This window comes from Odocoileus virginianus, chromosome 7 (genome assembly GCF_023699985.2).
Source record: "Odocoileus virginianus isolate 20LAN1187 ecotype Illinois chromosome 7, Ovbor_1.2, whole genome shotgun sequence".
In the NCBI taxonomy this organism is placed as follows: domain Eukaryota; kingdom Metazoa; phylum Chordata; class Mammalia; order Artiodactyla; family Cervidae; genus Odocoileus; species Odocoileus virginianus.
The window spans coordinates 37,519,431-37,533,096 of NC_069680.1; the positions used below are offsets into that span (position 1 = coordinate 37,519,431).

The window sequence follows — 13,666 nt, forward strand, 5'->3', positions numbered from 1 at the left end:
TTTTTTCATTTCTTTTTTGGGGGATGGTTTTGATCAACACCTCCTTTACAACGTTATAGACCTCCATCCATAGTTCTTCAGGCACTCTGTCTATCAGATCTAATCCCTTTAATCTATTTTTCAGTTCCACTGTGTAATTGTAAGTGGTTTAATTTAGGTCATACCTGAATCTTATTTAGGTGGTGGTGGAAGTTAAATATGCACAATCCCATTAACATAGGGTCATTCAACAGGAGATGATTGCTTGATTGAACACTATAATTAAATCTAAAAAAATGAGTTTTAATTGTTAAACATAACTGTTTAAGGACATTTTAAAAGTTGTTTTACAGAACTTACCTCACTGCTGGGTTTTTGGACCAATTTTGTTATTTTAAAAGTGAAATTAATCAGAAACTACTTTAACATCTCTTTTTGATTATCCAATGTGTGCCAGGCATATGATTATGCTTTGAAAATAATAAGGAAGCTATAATCAATGACTCCAAAGAGCTCATTGCTTGGTGAGTTATTAGAAGACACACATACAATTCACCATCATGCAATAAGATGAATATTTATAAGGAATATGGATAAAACACTATGGTAGGACTGTTTCAATAGAAAAAGTTTGCAAAACATCTATGTAGTTTTATATTTTCTAATGGTTTCATTAAAACTGTTAAATACAACCTTAAATTATAAGAATTGATTTATATAATTTAAATAACCAATATATCATTTCAAATAATTAATATAAGCCTTATTAATAATTTATTTTGCATTCTTTTTCATACCGTTAATAAGACTTTGATTTCTGGTGTGTATAGTTAACTTAAAACCAATTTCAAGTGCTCAGTAGTCATATGGGCTGGTGGCTACTGTAAAGAAGAGATCAGCCCTATGAAATTATAAAGGAAGGTGCTATATACTTAAAAATAGCTATCACTTGCCTATTATTTTTTCTATCATATTACCAAACTTTGTTGTTCATATCTTTTACTATTAGGCATAATGTAAAGCAAATAAGAACTTGGTGTAACACATACAGAAAGAGTAATGTTATTTTGAAATTAGTTAAGTATATTGTGCAGTTATGTTGCAAATCCATTGTGAACTCAAATACTTTGGGCCAGGAGGACAGTGGCCAGAAAACCAGTACTTCCAATTTACAGTGATATACAAATTGCCTTAAACAGTGTGTATTTAGTTGGAATGTTCTTGAAGCAGATCAAAACCTTTGGTACTAAAATATAGGAAACAACCTTTATGCCTTTGCTTTTGATATTATTATTTTGTGGGAAGAATAGTTAACCTGAGGTCTAAGTTGTTGTTCAGTCTCTAAATCATGTCCGATTCTTTGCGACTTCATGGACTGCAGCACGCCAGGCTCCTAGGTCCTCCACCTCTCCCAGAATTTGCTCAAATTTAAGTCCATTGAGTAAGTGATGTGATCTAACCATCTCCTCCTTTGCTGTCCACTTCTTTTGCCTTCAATCTTTCCCAGCATTGGATCTTTCCCAAAGATTTGGCTCTTCACATCAGGTAACCAAAGTATTGGCGCTTCAGCACCAATCCTTCCAATGAATATTCAGGGTTGATTTCCTTTAGGATTGACTGGTTTGATCTCCAAGGGACTCTTCTTTTCACAAATTTTGAAGTGCTGTTGACTACAATACTATATATAGCACTGTATTGTAGAACTTACTTCTCTAGCTGAATTCATAACTAAAATTTTACTCCCTGAACAACATTGTCCCCACTCCCTCTTTGCTGGAAAGAACTAGTACAGTCTCTCTCTACCTCAGGTAAGTGGAGTCACACAAGATTGGCTTTCTATCACTGACTTATCTAGCTTAATGTCCTCCAGGTTCCTCCATGGTGTCATAAACTGCACATAGAACTTCCTTGGTTTTAAGGCCAAATAGGATTTATTTTTACCTAAATAAAACATTTTCTTTATCCACGTATCTGTCAGTGGATACTTGGGTTGTCTCCATAGCTTGACTATTATGAATAATGCTGTAGTGAACATATGAATGCAAATATTTATTCAATATCCTAATTTCAGTTCTTTTGGATATAGACCCAGAAGTGGAATTGCTTAATTACTAGAAGTTCTATTTTTAATTTTTGGGGGAACCTCCACACTGTTTTCAATAGCCACTATAGTTCTTCACATTCCTACCAATAGTACACAAGTTTTCCAATTCACTCCTTCATTGCTAACACTCATTCCATTTTTTATAACAACCATCTTAACTGGTTTTAATTTGCATTTTTCTGATAATGTTGTTGAGTATCTTTCAATATATACTTACTGGGTACTTGCATGTTTTACTTGGAGTAATGTCTGTTTAAGTCCTTTGCCCACTTTAAATCAAGTTTGTTTATTTACTTATTTATTACTATTGAGTTATTACTATTGAATCCCTTATATATTTTGAAAATTAATCCCTTATTAGATATATGGTTTGAAAATATTTTCTTTCATTGTATAAGTTCTTTTTCATTGTGCTGATTGTTTCCTTTGCTATGTAGAAATTTTTTGGGGGTATAATCCCACTTGTCCATTTTGACCCTTGTTTTTGGTGTCATATCCAAGAAATCACTTCCAAGATCAAGAGGCTTTCCCCTGTGTTTTCCCTGTGTTTTCTTTCAGAAGTTTTATAGTTTAAGGTTTTAGTTTAGGAGTTTTATAGTTTTAGGTTTTACATTTAAGGTTTTATTTCATTATGAGTTGATTTTTGTGTTTGGTGAAATATGGGGATCCAATTTCATTTTTTTGGTGCATGTGGATTTTCAATTGTCCCACAAACACTTTCAAACATTGAAGAGAACATAAGCTTGGTGCTAGTGGTTTAGTCACTAAGTCACGTCCGACTCGTGCGAAGCCTGGTAGGCTCCTTTGTCGATGGGATTCTCCAGGCAAGAATACTGGAGTGGGTTGCTGTTTCCTTCTCCAGGTGATCTTCCCAACCCAGAAATCGAACCCAGGTCTCCTGGATTCCAGGCAGATTTTTTATCGACTAAGCTATGAGGGAAGCATGAGTAGAACCTTGCCAAACTCATTTTACAAAGCCAGTATCATCCTCATATGAAAATCAGTCAAAGATACTGTAAGAAAGGAAAATTACAGGCCAACATCCCTGATGAACAAAAACCTCAACAAAATAATAGCAAACCAAATCCAGCAATTCGTTAAAGGGATCATTCACCATGATTGAGTGAGATTTATCTTTGAGAAGAATGGTTCAATATCCACAAAGCAAGCAATGTGATATACCACATTAAAAGAATGAAGGGTAAAAACCACACGATCATCTCCACATGCAGAAAAATCTTTGGACAAAATGCATATCCTCTTATGATAGAAAAATACTATAAACGAGGTATAGAAGGATGCACCTCAAAATAATAAAGATGCTATACAACAAGTTCACAGTTCAATAGGTTCAATGCTATCCCTATCAACGTCTCAATGGCATATCTTACCGAAATAGACAAAAATTCTCATTTTTAAAAAAAATGAGCTTATACTCCACCTAAAATTATTATCAACTATTAGCTATAGTCCTTGTGTTGTATGTTACTCCCTTTTGTGATGTAGGTTTTTACTTCTTAATATCCTTTATTTTGTCCTTCCCTCACCTCTCTTCCCATTGATTACAACTAATTTGTTCTCTATATCTGTGATTGTGTTTCTGTTTTGCTTTATTCCTTTGTTTTATATTTTAGATTTCACAGATCAGCAAAAATATGCAGTGTATTTCTTTGTCTGATTTATTTCATTAAGCATAACACAATCCAGGTAAATCCATGCTGTTGTAAATGGCAAAATTTCATTCTTTTTATGGCTGGGTAATATAGATAGATAGTTAGGTCTCACATTCTCTTTATCCATTCATCTCTTGATGGACACTTAGGTTAGTTGCATATCTTGATTGTTGTAAATAGTGATGCTGTGAATACTGGGGTCCATATATCTTCTTGAATTAGTGTTTTGGTTTCTTCAGATATATACCCATAAGTGAAATTTGTAGATCCTATGATAGTATTACTTTTACTTTTTTGAGGAAACACTGTATTGTTTTCCATAGGGGCTGTACCAATTTACAGTCCCATCATCAGAATACGAGTTCCCTTTTCTTCACATCCTTGACAGCACTTGTTATTGTGTGAAGTGAACTTTCATTGTGATTTTGATTTGAATTTCCCTGATGTTGTTGTGTTTTATGGATCACAAAATACCCATAATAACCAAAGAAATCTTGAGAAAGAAGAATGATGCTAGAGGCATCACTATTCCTGATTTCAGAAAATAAATCTTAAGTAATCAAAACACTATGGTACTGGCATAAGGACAGACATGTAGAGCAATGAAAGAGAATAAAGACCTCAGGAAAAAATTTCATGCACATATAGTCAGCTGGTTTTTGACAAGAGTACCAAGAGTTCACAATGGGAAAAGAATAGCTTATTCAAAACTCAGAATTTTTATAATGAAATTGTCAGAATTAAGTTATCAGTCAAATGAAGTTCATAAAACAAAGAATGTAGTCAACATTTTAAGACTGACATGAACTCTTATATTTGAAGATTTATGCTCATTAGTTCAAGAACATTACAGTAGTTTCAAATCTGTTACGTTTTAAAGGAGTCTTTAATTTGATAAATAATCTTAGTGGAAGCACTTTATTTAGAACAAGGTATAGCTCTATAGACTCTCCAGGTCTGATTGATTATTTCTATCAATGAATAAATAAAATACATATAAAATATTATAAGCTTAATAATTATATTTAGAGTAAATAAATAAATGTGGAGTGAAAGATAAAATATTCTGAGGCCAAATAAGGCAGTAAAAATTTAAAGAAAATGGAAATTTGACTATTTTGTATAAACTATTAATGTGAGATTTGAAGATAAAGCATATATTTGGCATATTTGTGACTTTGATTAAAATTATTATATTGATAACATCCCTGTATTAGATGATTTATGTTGTCAAGACTCTTAATGCATCATTGCATGTGTGTGCATGCTGTCACATCAGTCATGTCCAACTCCGTGCGACACTAGGGACTGTAGCTTGCCAGGATGCTCTGTCGACAGGACTCTCCAGGCAAGAATACTGGAGTGGGTTGCCATGCCCTCCTCCAAGGGATCTTCTCAACTCAGGAAGCAAACCCGCATCTCTTATGTCTCTTGTGTTGGCGGGCAGGTTCTTTACCACTAACACCACCTGGGAAGCCATCACTAAGATGGTCCAAATCAAATGTAACTGGAAAAGTGTAATTTGTGGGATCTGTCTTCACAACTGTGAATTTTTACCATTCAGATTTAAATATGTAAGTTTCTTAATTGGACAGCTTGCATTTGAATCCAATAATATTGGTAATAATATTTTAATTTATTTAAGAATAATTGAAAGTTGTAATTGGGAAATAATAATCCTGAGTGTTGTACCACTACAGCACTCTGAGTTTATTCAATGAGTAGAATTAAGAACAAAAGAGAGAAATTAGAGAGGTGTATTTCTTACTTGGTTATAGAGCCAATTCACAATAGAAACCTTCTAGATTGTAATAGATTGTAGAGTAAAATATCATTTGCAATCATTTGAATTGCTCACTGGTAAGTTAGTTAACAACATGCTATAGAGACTTCTTTCAGTATATTGGAAATGCTATGATCTCTCCCCAAAATAAGGAATATTTATTTTAATAGCTAATGGGTTTTAAACATAATACAGTTATAATTAGTTGCATCATAGTCTGAACCATTTCCAAATGAATAACACTCATTTATAAATATTACTTATAAACCCTAATTTTTATTTTATCATGTGGCAGTGTGTATACTTACAAAAATTGTGATTTTATCCTCAAAGAACTACCTTATAATCTAGGTTCAAATATCTCACATATTACAGATTTAATTAAGGAGTTTCAAAGAATGTAACATAATCAATATTGCACACTTGTTAAACATTTTCATTCTATGTAATATCTTCAAGAGAGGCTACTATACATCATGTCCTAAGTGACCAAAAAACAAGCTCCTTGACATTTACAGTAAAAGATTTTGAGTATAACAGCAGTTTTTTAAAAATAACATCACACCAAACATAAGGAAATTGTGGAGATATATAAATATATATAATGAAATCATCTCTTTGGGATTTATAGAAATGCCCATAAATGTCAAAAATATTTAAGTTTTAGATAAGTCATTGTTATTTTTAAACATACAGCCCTATAAGATTTCTAATTACCATTAGTGTATTTTAATATTTTAACAATGTTAGTTAATTGCAAATTGATTTGAAGTTATGAAAAATAATAAAAAGTATCTGGTGAACCCTTTGCCCACTTTTTACCAATGTCTTGCAAAACTGCTGTACAATATCAGAGTCAGGACACTGACATTGACATAGTCAAGATACATGACAATTCCTTCACCACAAGGGTCTCTTACTTTGCCCTTTTATAAAACCACCGACTTCCCTCCCAGACAATCCCTGCACATCCTCAACTCAATCCCTGGAAGCCCCTAGTCTGTTCTCCGTTGCTAAAGTTGGTACTTCAGAATGTTATACGCATAAAATTATACAGTAAAATTGGGATTGACCTTTTTTTTTTCCCCACTCAGCTTAATTCTCTGGAGATTGATCCAGGATGTTGTATGTATTGTCAAAGATAAATAAAACCAGACATTAATTAAAGTGTTAAACACAGATTGTAATCAGTAATATACTGTTGCAATGGCCACAAAATTAAAAGACGCTTGCTTCTTGGAAGAATAGCTATGACAAACTTAGTGCATTAAAAAGCAGAGACATCACTTTGTTGACAAAGGGTTCATATTGTCAGTTCAGTTCAGTTCAGTCACTCAGTCGTGTCCAACTCTTTTCAACCCCATGGACTGCAGCACACCAGGCTCCCGTGTCCATCACCATCTCCTGGCGCTTGCTCAGACTCATGTCCATCAAGTCGGTGATGCTATCCAACCATCTCATCCTCTGTCGCCCCCCATATTTTCAAAGCTATAGTCTTTCTATTAGTCATGTGTGGATGTGAGAGACCATAAAGAAGGTTGAGTGCAGAATTGATGCTTTCAAACTGTGGTGCTGGAGAAGACTCTTGAGAGTCCCTCAGCACCAAGAAGATCAGTCCAGTCCATCCTAAAGGAGGTCCACCCTGAATATTCATTGGAAGGATTGGTGTTGAAGCTGAAGCTCCAATATTTTGACCATCTAATGTGAGGAGCCAACACATTGGAAAAGAATCCTGATTCTGGGAAAGATTGAGGGCAAGAGGAGAAGGGGGCAACAGAGGATGAGATGGTAGGATGGAATCACTAATTCAATAGACATGAGTTTAAACAAACATGGGGAGATAATGAAGGGCAAGGAAGCTTGGCGTGCTACAGTTCATGGGGTTAAAAAGAACTGGACATGACTCAGTGACTGAACAACAGCAATACTATTGCAATGGAGTTTAGTGAGAAGTGAACTTCTCTTTGTACAGAGATGACTGGGCATTTTATGGGAGAATGAAGGAATAGGGAGCAGGATGAGTGGATGTTGATGGCATCAGAGAACTGAAAAATGTTTTAAAAGCTGTAAGGGGAAAACAATAAAATGGGAAAGACTAGAGATCTCTTCAAGAAAATCAGAAATACCAAGGGAAAATTTCATGCAAAGATGGGCTCCATAAAGGACAGAAATTGTATGGACCTAACAGAAGCATAAGCTATTAAGAAGAGGTGGCCAGAATTCACAGAAGAACTGTACAAAAAATTCTTCATGACCCAGATAATCACAATGGTGTGATCACTCACCTAGAACCAGACATCCTGGAATGTGAAGTCAGGTGGGCCTTGGGAAGCATCACTACCAGCAAAGCTAGTGGAAGTGATGGAATTCCAGTGGAGCTATTTCAAATGCTAAAAGATGATGCTGTGAAAGTGCTGCACTCAATATGTCAGAAAATTTGGAAAACTCAGCAGTGGCCACAGGACTGGAAAAGGTCAATTTTCATTCCAATCCCAAAGAAAGGCAATGCCAAAGAAGGCTCAAACTACCACACAATTACACTCCTCTCATACGCTAGTAAAGTAATGCTCAAAATTCTCCAAGCCAGGCTTCAGCATTATATTGAACTATGAACTTCTAGATGTTCAAGCTGGTTCTAGAAAAGACAGAAGAACAAGAGATCAAATTGCCAACATCTGCTGTTTCATCAAAAAAGCACAATAATTCCAGAAAAACATCTCTTTCTGCTTTATTGACTATGCCAAAGCCTTTGACCATGTGGATCACAATAAGGTGTGGAAAATTCTGAAAGTGATGGGAATACCAGACGACCTGACCTGCCTCTTGAGAAACCTGTATGCAGGTCAGGAAGCAACAGTTATTACTGACCATGGAACAACAGACTGGTTCCAAATAGGAAAAGGAGTACATCAAGGCTGTATATTGTCACCCTGCTTACTTAACTTATATGTAGAGTATATCATGAGAAACGTCGGGCTGGAAGAAGCACAAGCTGGAATCAAGATTTCTGGGACAAATATCAATAACTTCAGAAATGCAGATGACACCACCCTTATGGCAGAAAGTGAAGAACTAAAGAACTTCTAGATGAAAGTGAAAGAGAAGAGTGAAAAAACTTGCCTTAAAGCTCAACATTCAGAAAACTAAGATCATGGCATCAAGTCCTATCATTTCATGGCAAATAGATGGGGAAACAGTGGAAACAGTGGCTGACTTTATTTTTCTGGGCTCCAAAATCACTGCAGATGGTGATTGCAGCCGTGAAGTTAAAAGACACTTACTCCTTGGAAGGAAAGTTATGACGAAACTAGATAGCATATTAAAAAGCAGAGAGATCACTTTGTCAACAAAGGTCCATCTATTCAAGGCTATGGTTTTTCTAGTGGTCATGTGTGGATGTGAGATATGGACTATAAAGAAAGCTGAGTGCAGAATTGATGCTTTTGAACTGTGATGTTGGAGAAGACTCTTGAGAGTCCCTTAGACTTCAAGGAGATCCAACCGGTCCATTCTAAAGGAGATCAGTCCTGGGTGTTCATTGGTAGGACTGATGTTGAAGCTGAAATTCCAATACTTTTGCCACCTGATGTGAAAAGCTGACTCATTTGAAAAGACCCTGATGCTGGGAAAGATTGAGGGCAGGAGGAGAAGGGGAGAAAAGACAGAGGATGAGATGGTTGGGTGGCATCACCTACTCAGTGGACATTGGTTTGGGTAGACTCTGTCAGTTGGTGATGGACAGGGATGCCAGGCATGCTGTAGTTCATGGGGTCGCAAAGAGTCAGACACAACTTAGCGACTGAACTGAACTGAACTGCATTTCAGACTCTTTAGTTGACTATGAGGGCTACTTCATTTCTTCTAAGTGATTTTTGCCAACAGTAATAGATATAAGGGTCATCTGAATTAAATCTGCTATTCTGGTTCATTATAGTTCAGTTTAATTCAATCATTCAGTCATGTCAGACTCCCCAACCCCATGGACTGCAACATGCCAGGCTTCCCTGTCATCACCAATTCATGGTGCTTGCTTAAACTCATGTCCATCAAGTCGGTGATGTCATCCAACCTTCTCATCCTCTGTTGTCCTCTTCTCCTCCTGCCTTCAATCTTTCGCAGCATCATGGTCTCTTTGAATGAGTCAATTCTTTGTATCATGTGGCCAAACTATTGAAGTTTCAGCTTTAGCGTCAGTCCTTCCAATGAATATTCAGGACTGATTTCCTTTAGGATTGACTTGTTTGATCTCCTTGCAGTCCAAGGGATTCTCAAGAGTCTTTTCTAACACCACAGTTCAAAAGCATCAATTCTTCGGTGTTCAGCTTTCTTTAGAGTTCAATTCTCACGTCCATACATGACTACTGGAAAAAGACCATAGTTTTGACTATATGGACCTTTGTTGGCAAAGTAATGTCTCTGCTTTTTAATATGCTGTCTAGGTCAGTCATAATTTTTCTTTCTGGGGCAAGTGTCTTTTAATTTCATAGCAGCAGTCACCATCTGCAATGATTTTGGAGCCCAAGAATATAAAGTCTCTCACTGTTTCCATTGTTTCCCCATCCATTTGTCATGAAATGATGGGACCGTTATTGTTCACTGATTCCTAAAATGTCGATGTTCATTCTTGCCATGTCCTGTCTGACCACTTCCAATTTACGTTAATTCATGGACCTAACTCTCCTGGTTCCAATGCAAGTCTTTAGGGCCAGTGTTAAGGCCTAGTTGAGAAGAGGACTCAGAGGAGCCTGGCTAGAGTTTGCTCAAAGAGAGAATCTTTCTCAGTATTAGTAGTTTATTTCTTTTTGTTGTTCAATAGCCCATGATATGGATTACCACAGCTTGTGCAACAGTTTATCTGTGGAAGGGCATCTAGGCTGTTAACAGTTTTTGCTATTAGTAATAAAGCTAATGAACCTCTGTGTGCCGGGTTTTTGTGATTTTTTTTTTTTTTTTTTTTCATTCTATGGAATAACTTCCAGGAAACTATTGTGAGGTCACATAGTTGCCTGTCTAGTTTTGTTAAAAAGTGATTGCCAAATTGCATTCCTGAGTAGTCACATTACTTAACATTCCCTCCAACAATGTAAAAGTAATAGAGTTTCTCTGCATCCTCACCAGTATTTGGTGCTTTCACTGTTTTTTCTTTAGTTTAACCATTCCAGTAAATTTATAGTGATATCTCATTATAGATTTAATTCTAATTTCTCTAGTATCTAATGATGTTAACATCTTTCCCTGTGCTTATTTGCCATCTGTATGTCCTCTGAGATGAAATGCCTAATCATGTTGTGGGCTCATTTAACTATTACATTGTTTGAGCTTCTACTGTTGAAATTTGACTATTTTTTATATATCCTGGATATAATAGTTTTATACAAAAAGATTCTTCTAAGATTTATTAAATTTATTATTTTAAAATAGTGAATATGGATTATTTTGTGGGTAAATTCCACAAATAAATCTTTATCAGATTGTTATAACCATGAAAATTGATAAAATGTCATTGTCACTGTTGAGTGGTTCCCTGATAGCTCAATTGGTAAAGAATCTGCCTGCAATTCAGGAGACCTGGGTTAAATTCCTGGGTTGGAAAGGTCCCCTGGAGCAGGGAAAAGCTACCTACTCCAGTATTCTGGCCTGGAGATTTCAATAGTCCATTGGGTCACAAAGAGTCAGACACGACTGATTTTCACTTTCACAAAATGATCACCTCTCTTTTATATATTTGGACCTTTTTAAAAAACCTATTTATTTCTTCTACCAATCTATGATCTACTTATAAATCTTTATCTGTTTCATCCATCTCATTAGAACTGATTCAAATGAATTCTTTTTAATGGCTGAGTAATATTCCATGGTGTATATGTACCACAGCTTCCTTATGAGATGGATGAAACTGGAGCCTATTATACAGAGTGAAGTAAGCCAGAAAGATAAAGAACATTACAGCATACTAACACATATATATGGAATTTAGAAAGATGGTAATGATAACCCTATATGCAAAACAGAAAAAGAGACACAGATGTACAGAGCAGACTTTTGGACTCTGTGGGAGAAGGCGAGGGTGGGATGTTTCGAGAGAACAGCATCAAAACGTGTATATTATCTATAGTGAAACAGATCACCAGCCCAGGTTGGATGCATGAGACAAGTGCTCTGGCCTGGTGCACTGGGAAGACTCAGAGGGATTGGGTAGAGAGGGAGGTGGGAGGGAGGATCGGGATGGGGAATACATGTAAATCCATGGCTGATTCATGTCAATGTATGAAAAAAACCACTACAATATTGTAAAGTAATTAGCCTCCAACTAATAAAAATAAATGAAAAAAAAATCTTTATCTGAGTGGATATAATTTTAATAAGATGTAGAAGAATGAACCATGCCTGAAAGTGAAAACTGAGTACCCAAATATTGAATTTGGAGTACACTGGTCTCAGATATTTCAGCTATCTAAAGGAGACTTATAGAGATTTCCAGTTAAATACACTAAAAGTGTTTTGAATCCTAAGATAATGAAAGCTACCAGGACTCAAAAGCTCAAAATATTTAATATTTAGTTAATTCCTATCCCACTTTCTTCTGCAGCTAAAGCAAACATTAGCAACAGGATTGACGTTCACCAGTTCACAAGTAAAATGTTATTTGAAGGAGCTTGCTGGTAGTTGATTATTAAATTTGACTTTCCAATTATAGTGAATTTTTCACCTCTTTCTGGCCCACCCCCTCCCCCCAGCAAATCATGTGAAACTCATTTCACTCAACTTTATTTTTTTAATATCCTTTGTATCCTTCAAATACTACTAATATTTCTTTGGTTAGTTAATTTACCTTTATTTCTCTAATATTTCTTTTAGAAATTTAATTTGTCTTCACAAGATTTGTGTTTCTATTTTGTATTCACCAAGTGACAATTGTCAAGTTTTTAGTGTCATTTTAAACTTAAGTATTTATAGTTGGTAATGATTTACATAAAGTCTTCATTAGCTGATATAATAGTGCAAGCAAGCAGCTATTGAAACACAGTCTATGTGGTCAACTTGACACACAAAAAAATTCTAAAGTCATTATTCCCCACAATGATCTAGTTGATTATATTACATTTTGGCTTCACTTGCTGTCACAAAGCACTAAATATCAAATATTATGAATCCCTAGACATCTAGTCAAATATTCCCATAAAAGAACTTATTACCTCTGATCCTTCTTGTCTCCAATAGATTCTAAAATTTATAGAGAAGAGTTAAGTGGTAAAAGAAAGTTAACAACACTATGATTTGCAGATGCTGTGAATCTAGTAGAAAAAAAAATTAGCTTTTAACTTTTTCCCTCAGTATGCTAGGGGACATAGGGAGTTGTTGCTATGTAAAAAGTCAATGGTCTAAATAGTGTTCCTCATCTTTCCACCTGGAATTGTGTCCTTTAGTTCTTGATTGATGAGTAGTTAAAGATGAGCACATAAGCTAAGGCCTACAGAAGCCAATTAATATGGACAGTATATTTTATTTCAATGAATGAGATTAAAAAAAAAAAAACACATACTTTTCAGGGATATCAATATGTGTGGATCTTAAAACCAAAATTGAAGGTTGCTCAGTGTTTTAGAAATCTGAATTTCTTCCTATAAATAAATAAGGACTGTAAGTATACTTTTTCTTTTTTGTTGGGGCATAGTTGTTTACAGTGTTGTGTTGACTTCTGCTATGTGACAAAGTGAATCAGGTATATGTATACAGATATCTCCTCTGCTTGGGATCTCCCTCCTACCCCTATCCTGTCCCACTCCCCTAGGTCACCACAGAGCAAACTGAGCTCCCTGTGCTATAGAGTACGTTCCCACTAGCTACTATTTCACACACATGGTGGTGTATATATGTCAATCCCAATCTCCCATTTCATCCCCCTACCATGTCCACACATCTGTTCTCTATGTCTGCATCTCTCTTCTTGCCCTACAAATAAGTTCATCTGTATCAGTTTTCTAGATTCTACATATATGTGTTAATAAACAATACTTGTTTATCTCTTTCTGACTTCTTCACTGTGTATGATAGACTCTAGGTCTAACCATGTCTCTACAAAAGACCCAGTTTCATCCCTTTATATGGCTGAGTAATATTCCTTTG

At 35.5% G+C, this 13,666-nt stretch overlaps 1 protein-coding gene across 1 annotated transcript in view; it reads left to right on the plus strand.

Moving 5' to 3' along the window:
- PCDH15 (protocadherin related 15) overlaps positions 1–13,666 on the plus strand; it is a 1,725,758-nt gene that overhangs the window by 95,871 nt on the left and 1,616,221 nt on the right. The window lies entirely within an intron of this gene.